This window comes from Parasteatoda tepidariorum, chromosome 8 (assembly GCF_982258835.1).
Source record: "Parasteatoda tepidariorum strain Cologne lab strain chromosome 8, Ptep-v5.0, whole genome shotgun sequence".
Lineage (NCBI taxonomy): Eukaryota > Metazoa > Arthropoda > Arachnida > Araneae > Theridiidae > Parasteatoda > Parasteatoda tepidariorum.
In genome coordinates this window covers 81,002,144-81,010,147 of record NC_141762.1, presented here as the reverse complement: position 1 = coordinate 81,010,147, position 8,004 = coordinate 81,002,144, and positions in this window count along the sequence as shown.

Genomic DNA, 8,004 nt, shown 5'->3' with positions numbered 1-8,004 from the left:
AAAGAACTAAATACAATGAGAACAATGCGGCTGAAAGAAAGAGAAAGGGGGAGTTTTTTCATTGAGTGATTAAAGAAAGTGGAAAATCAGTAGAACGAATACGAAGCTATAGGTAGGAAGTATATCTTCTACCTAGGACTTCAATTTTAGGCCTACTCCTACGTCAAGCAATAATGATTCCTAAAATTCTAATCACAAATATAATTAGCAATTTTTGTGAATGTGATAATAAAAGAATAAAAACTGATGGATGCACATGTAACTTTTATACTTGGAATTTAAATATAAGTTATTAAGTAATTAACAATGATAATAAAGTAAATTGTTCTCAGTTTATTTTTTTCTTATTTTATCCTCGCCTTAGATAAGTTATTCAAAAAGTTGTCTGTGGAGGCAATTTTTAAAATAAAACCTCTGTTGACCGAAGACCACCTTTTAAGGGGTGACTTTGGTCTTCATGCTTTGAATTTTTACTTAAAGAAGCGCATTGAAAATGTATTTAAGAACAAAATATCAATTCTTTAACCCCAGATTTAAGACTAAATTCGTTTACTAAATTATGCAGTGAAATATGCCTCTTAGCATAAATAAAATATTATATTCATGAAAGAGTATATTAATTTATGCATTTCTTAATAAGAAATTAAAATCGACATGGGATTGTTGAATTTAATGAGCGCTGATATTTATTATTAAAATTTGATTATACTGAAGTAAAAAATATTAATATTGCTTTAGCACATAATGAATGATTTATGTTCTTGCATTGGATTCAAAATTTATAAGATTTCGTCTAGCATTCTCTGACATTTCTGATATTTTTTTAGTTTTTCTATAACTCTTTCTCATTTTAAGCAACAAAGCTTTGCAATTAAATATTTTAAACTGAATGAGACAGTTTAGATTGTATGAACTTTATCCAAAAATATAGAATTCTAGTCTTCTTAAATCTTCAATGAATTGTGAACGTTATAGTGATATATTTCATTAACTAGATTGATGTGGGTTTATAAAATGTAAACATTAAATAATTAATTAGAATATAAGCTAATATTCATTTATTATTCTAATATTAATTTATAATTCATAAACCATCATCCTTTATCAAATTAAATTTCTAAGAATATAATTGTCCTTCTTATGTATTCATTAAATCAGCAGTTTTATATCTCTCTCTTCTAACATATCGAATAATTTTCCTTTCTCAAATTTGCACGTTCCCTGTGAATTTAATCAAAAATTCAATGGAATTTAAGAGACCTGTCCCGGACTCCCACTCTCGAATTCACAATCACGTCAATGTCAGGACAGATTTTGGCTCGATATGGTTGCTGCCGGACTCTCCAAGCCTAGACAAGCTAACATGAAATATTAGTGAACTGCTTCCATAGCCAGAACTGTTTAATTATGTTATCTCTACTTCTCAGCTACGGACGGAATCCGGGGGCCGGGAGAGGATTATGTGAATTAACTGTTGATGAGTTACTACAACGATGACCATGTAATCACTTATGGGGAATAGGAAGGACGTTAACATTGTTGCAATTAAAATGATCGCATCCTCCCTATGCACGTGAAAATGACAAGGTAAACGAGTGGACAACTTCCATCAGGTAAGACGGTGAGGATAAATATAACAAGGTAGAGGATCTGTGTTAGCTCAGTAGATAATAATTATCTTTTCTCGACAATTCATGGTGATCTAGTTTGTATTGAAACATGAAAAGTAATATTAAAAGATATGGTTTTGCTTAAAAGGACGTATTAAGAATTTGGATTCCTATTTTGATATGAAAAATACATTTAAGCCAGTTATAAAGCTTTTCACTACTAATTATGTTTTACTAAAAAACGTATCGTAAATCATACAGCTTCTTATAAAAAATATAATTCCTTATAAAATAATACAACTATTTAGCTTTAAAATATAAAACTTTTTTGTGTATTTGCCCAGCAACTGTTAAGATATCCGTTTTTTAATTGAGAACTCAAGGGTTCAAATCCCAGCTGAATCATTTTTTTTTAATTTCCAGATTTCTGATCAAAAAAGATTGATAACGATTTAGCATGTATTATTCAATCAATAGATATTTAATATCAGTTTAATTTTGTACAAAATTTATTTAAGAAAAAAACGCAATTCGATCGATGTTTTATTATTTTATTTTCTAATTAAAATAGATGAATTAATTAACGAAATTTCTTTTTTATTTAGAAATTTAAAATAAGTAATGTCTGTAACTGAATTTCTTTTCTTTTGTACCAAATATTTTACATTTTCATTAAATTTAATATTTGAAAATCTAAACAAAATTACCTTTAAATTCATATTTATGCAAAAGAAGAAATAAATGTAAATTAAAACGAACTATTCATTGCTGAAGAAGAAGATTATATAATAGAAAATAAAAACTTTTTTGTGAATCGGCAATGCATAATTTTTCACAATTGTTATGTAACTTTGTTTACATTCTTATAATTAAATTTTATAAAACCTTCAAATTTTCATTAAAAAATTATCTGTTAGATAATTTAAAAAAAAATAGATTGAAATTTTTTAAGTATTTACATAATAATCCATATAAATTTAAAAAAAATATTTATAGTGTATAAATTTTAATTAAAAAATAAAAATAATAAAACATCGCTGTTTTCGGTGCTCGAAAATCTTATTATTTTATAAATAAATGAATTAAGTACTTCAGGGAGCATATTTTATCCGAAGGGTAGCAGTAGCGACAATTTCTAACCACATTCACGGTTTTCAATAATGTTCTTTAATTTAAGATTAATTTTAATTCAATACAGATTTCACAGATGTATAGTGCGCAACAAAAAGAGCTTAATAACTTTTGATCTAATGATCGGATCTTAATGTTCTAAGACTCAATCGTAATTGTTCGAGGGGTTGACAACAAATGTTCTAATTAGTTAGTGCAGATGATATTTTAAGTTACGAAATCAAACACAAAAACGTATATACATACCTTTTTTGCAATAGATTTGGATTTCTGAAACCCAAAATGTGGAGTGTAGCCGCCACCGGGGAAAAATTTGGTCAGGAGAGCAGTTCAAAGTTCGGACTTCTTAATATTAATTTTACTTTTTGCGGATTTCCCCATATCTCGAGAACTGCTTAAGGGAATTGAAAAATTTTACTACACAACTAAAATATTCGCTCATCCAAAGTTAATTCCACGCAAAAAATAATATTTAGTAAGTATTTCTTTCTTTCATTCCTTCTATACAAAAGGAGTTCCTAGTATCTTGAGAAACCCAAAATGTGGAGTGTAGCCGCCACCGGGGAAAAATTTGGTCAGGAGAGCAGTTCAAAGTTCGGACTTCTTAATATTAATTTTACTTTTTGCGGATTTCCCCATATCTCGAGAACTGCTTAAGGGAATTGAAAAATTTTACTACACAACTAAAATATTCGCTCCTCCAAAGTTAATTTCACGCAAAAAATAATATTTAGTAAGTATTTCTTTCTTTCATTCCTTCTATACAAAAGGAGTTCCTAGTATCTTGAGAAACCCAAAATATGGAGTGTAGCCGCCACCGGGGAAAAATTTGGTCAGGAGAGTAGTTCAAAGTTCGGACCCCTTAATATTAATTTAACTTTTTGCGGATTTCCCCATATCTCGAGAACTGCTTAAGGGAATAGAAAAATTTTTCTACACAACTGAAAAATTCGCTCATCCAAAGTTAATTCCACGCAAAAAATAATATTTAGTAATTATTTCTTTCTTTCATTCCTTCTATACAAAAAGAGTTCCTAGTATCTTGAGAAACCCAAAATATAGAGTGTAGCCGCCACCGGGGGAAAATTTGGTCAGGAGAGCAGTTCAAAGTTCGGACCCCTTAATATTAATTTAACTTTTTGCGGATTTCCCCATATCTCGAGAACTGCTTAAGGGAATTGAAAAATTTTCTACACAACTGAAAAATTCGCTCATCCAAAGTTAATTCCACGCAAAAAATAATATTTAGTAAGTATTTCTTTCTTTCATTCCTTCTATACAAAAGGAGTTCCTAGTATCTTGAGAAACCCAAAATGTGGAGTGTAGCCGCCACCGGGGAAAAATTTGGTCAGGAGAGCAGTTCAAAGTTCGGACTTCTTAATATTAATTTTACTTTTTGCGGATTTCCCCATATCTCGAGAACTGCTTAAAGGAATTGAAAAATTTTACTACACAACTAAAAAATTCGCTCATCCAAAGTTAATTCCACGCAAAAAATAATATTTAGTAAGTATTTCTTTCTTTCATTCCTTCTATACAAAAGGAGTTCCTAGTATCTTGAGAAACCCAAAATATGGAGTGTAGCCGCCACCGGGGGAAAATTTGGTCAGGAGAGCAGTTCAAAGTTCGGACCCCTTAATATTAATTTTACTTTTTGCGGATTTCCCCATATCTCGAGATCTTCTTAAGGGAATTGAAAAATTTTTCTACACAACTAAATAATTCGTTCATCCAAAGCAATAATTCCACGCAAAAAATTATATTTAGTAAGTATTTATTATTTTTTTTTATTTTATTGAGTAACAGTAGAAGACATTTAGATTAGTAAGCTTTGAATTTTTTAAGCCATTTTATAGAATGTAATTTCACATGTCCAAATACAAAATCCAAGCGAAATCAGTTGAAAAGTTCCTGAGACATCGAATTTTAAAAACACGACTTCCTTAAAATTTGAGTATAGTTATGAAGCATTTAAATATATTTATGCAGTAGTTAATTATTATATTTTCTCTGCAGTTTTTGCTAATCTAGTTCGTATCAAAATATGTATAGAAATGTTTTTGGATTTCAATTTTATTTTTACGTAGGTATTAAAGATTTGTATCGGTTTTCTTCTAGAAAAAATACTCTTATGTTAGTATTTAAACTTTGTATGACTTAGTATACTTTGCTGCATTCTTAAACAGGTCCTACTGACATGCATAAGTGCATTGTTAAAAATTTCTTGGTAGAAAAGTTTGAATAGCAATTTATTTAATTGTTTTTTTACAATATAAACCAACAAAGTCATTTAACCATAGGAAAGATGATATTCATACTTTTGAGTTTGAGCAGAAAAAAACGTTTACAGATTGCTTTTACTCAATAAGGTTTAAGAACCGGATTACTATCTGAACCACATTTCGAAGCCATTTTGCTCCGGGCAGCTGTAGCTGAGAGGGCTAAACTGTCATTTTTACAACCGGTTGAACAGGGGTTCGAATCCCGTTATGGAAACCACAATATTTCTTTCATTCCTTCAATACGAAAAGAGTTCCTAGTATCATGTGCTCTTCAATCGGCGATCCTGGACTATACGAAATTTGAATTATCATTTGGGCGTAACAGAGCACCAATGTCCATTTAAGTTTTATTTCTATGACTTAGAAACTATGCTAGTTTAAAATGATTAAAATACCTTATAGGTATGTATTCACAGATTTTTAACCGTACCGTTTCACAACCGTAAATCTAAAAAGTGTTCCTAACCGTAAACTTTATAGTTAATCAGATGAATAGACTGCTACCGTTATTTTACCGTAATTTCAGAATGGAAGTTCTGGAAGTATATATCGAAGCAAAAATTGTTGATTGATATAATAATATCTGTTAAAGCAAGAATATGAGTAACAAAAATTTGATCAGTTCGCTCAGTAATTAGGTATCATATTTTCTCAATATGTGAAAATCAAGTTTGAAAGTAATTATGCTTCACTTTCAGGAAGCAGGCAAAAGATTTGCTCCTTAAATTTGCTTTAAATTATTTTAACGAAACTTTAAATATTTACACAACATCAAATATTTGGTTGCAAAATAAGTAGTAAGGGCCAGAAAACATCTCAATTTGTATTATAGAACAATAAAGGAAGCAAATGATAATCAGCGAATAACTTACAAACCAACAAACGAAGTGTTAAATATATGATACTTAGTCAATTTATAAGAAGTGGTCCCAAAATTCGAAACAATGGGTAATTTTATTTTCTAGATCTTGCATTCTGGGGTTCCCACCCAAATTCTCACATTTGTTTATGATCCCCCTTCTTTTATTATCTTGTTCAGGCTTGTTCCTCTTTATTTATTAGTTAAACCAATTTGTACATGTTTAACGCAGAACTTTTCTACTGTCATTCTGCGTTTAAATACCGTGGAAGGTTCTTAATATAACTGAAACTATAATATGACATTCCACGTATCTTTATTTGTATTTTGTTCACTTTGTTTTTGTTTTATTCCAAGCTTCCTTTGCTCAGCCTGCATAGATGCATTAAAGAAAAAAACTTACCTTGTTTTAATTTATTACTAAAATCACAGGCTCTCACTTAGATTTAAACAATATTAGTAATTTCAAAGATAAATTCATTCACACTTTCATTTCCTTTTGCTCTATAGGCGATTTCTGATCTGGGGATAAAAAAAATTATTATTAAATGTATTATTATAACCATATGAACTGCAAATTTATTTGAAAAGTAAAAATGTTTCTTAAGTTTTCGACTTTTATCGCATTTTTCTCAACAAAAAAAATAATTATACAATAGTCGATTATTGTGTATTTTCATACACAATCGCAGTTTTATCACACCAAAAAATTTAAACTGAACATATTTGATTTTTAGTAATTTAAGTTTAGTCATGAAGGTATATAAAGCGTCAAAAATAAAATCTCTTTTGCGTTTAAAATTAATCATAACAATTAAATATGCATGCTGCATTAATTAGCCTTTCTAAACTATGCTGAGCTCTATTTCAAAATGTAAAAAATTTTGTGTAATACTGTAAAAATATATCCTTGGCTGATTGTGACATTATTATCAATGTTGCTCTATATATGAAGGTTATATTTATTTTAATTTCACTACATAGTCATTATTTGATCTTGAACTACAAAGAATATTATTTAAAATATTACAAGTTTGTATGCAAAGCAATTTCATAAAGAGAGAAAATCTAATTTAAAGATTTTCATTCTTATGAAATACCATAATTTAACCACAAATCAATTGTCATTTTTTTTGAAAAATATGTAAACAATAATATTTTTTTGCAAATTTAAATCCTTTGATGCTTAATACCAATCTTGCTGCAAATCTATACTTGCAAGGAAAAAAAATCACATTTGTTGTCATCATTTTTGCGCAAAAGAACTTCACACCTTTAAAAAATTCTTTTTTAGGAAAAATACAATTCAGTCTTTTTTTGCTAAAGGGCATAACTTTTCCCTACTCATGTAAACACAAGCAAATGATCAAAGGGAAACTAGACTCCGTAGCATAGTAATGAAGATGAGTTTTTTTTCTTCTGCTTTTCATCTTTGGCATCTTCTTCTTGCTTCAAACTCATGTTTAAAATAAACTCAAGAAATGGACAAGTTCAAGTTGAGAGCAAACGACAAAGACGGAGAAGGGAGTTAAGAGGCCAGGGCGTATCAGCTATGACTATACAGGTGAAACGACGGAGAGGAAATTGTTAAGAGGATGAGGGGAAATAGGATTATCGCGGCGCAAAGTAAGACAAGAAAAAAAGGATGCTGTTGTTGTTGAGGATTTTCTTGTGATGTTCTAAGAATCAAAGTGCCAGAACTACACAGCTTTCAATCAATTGCTTTGAAAGTAAGAAAAATGATAGAAATATTATTTTGATAGGGTAATCAAGCTGTGGATGTTATGTTTATTTTTTATAGCACAGCTGAAAGCATTTAAATTTAAAGTTAACGTAGCACCAAAATAATAAATAAATGAAATAAGAAGAACCAGCAATTACTTATCTTAAATACATTTGTACAGGGGTATCAAGCAATTTAACCATGCGAGTAAAAAATAGCAATTTAGAATTTTTTTAATACACAACATGCAGTACTATATATGACAAAAATGAAATATTTTAAACATCAAAACTTCAGAGTCATGTTAATAGGAATATTCAACTATTATTTCAAACAGGCAAATATAAAACATAAATCTATAATGTAATAAAATGCAAATAAAATGATTATTTCTGATCT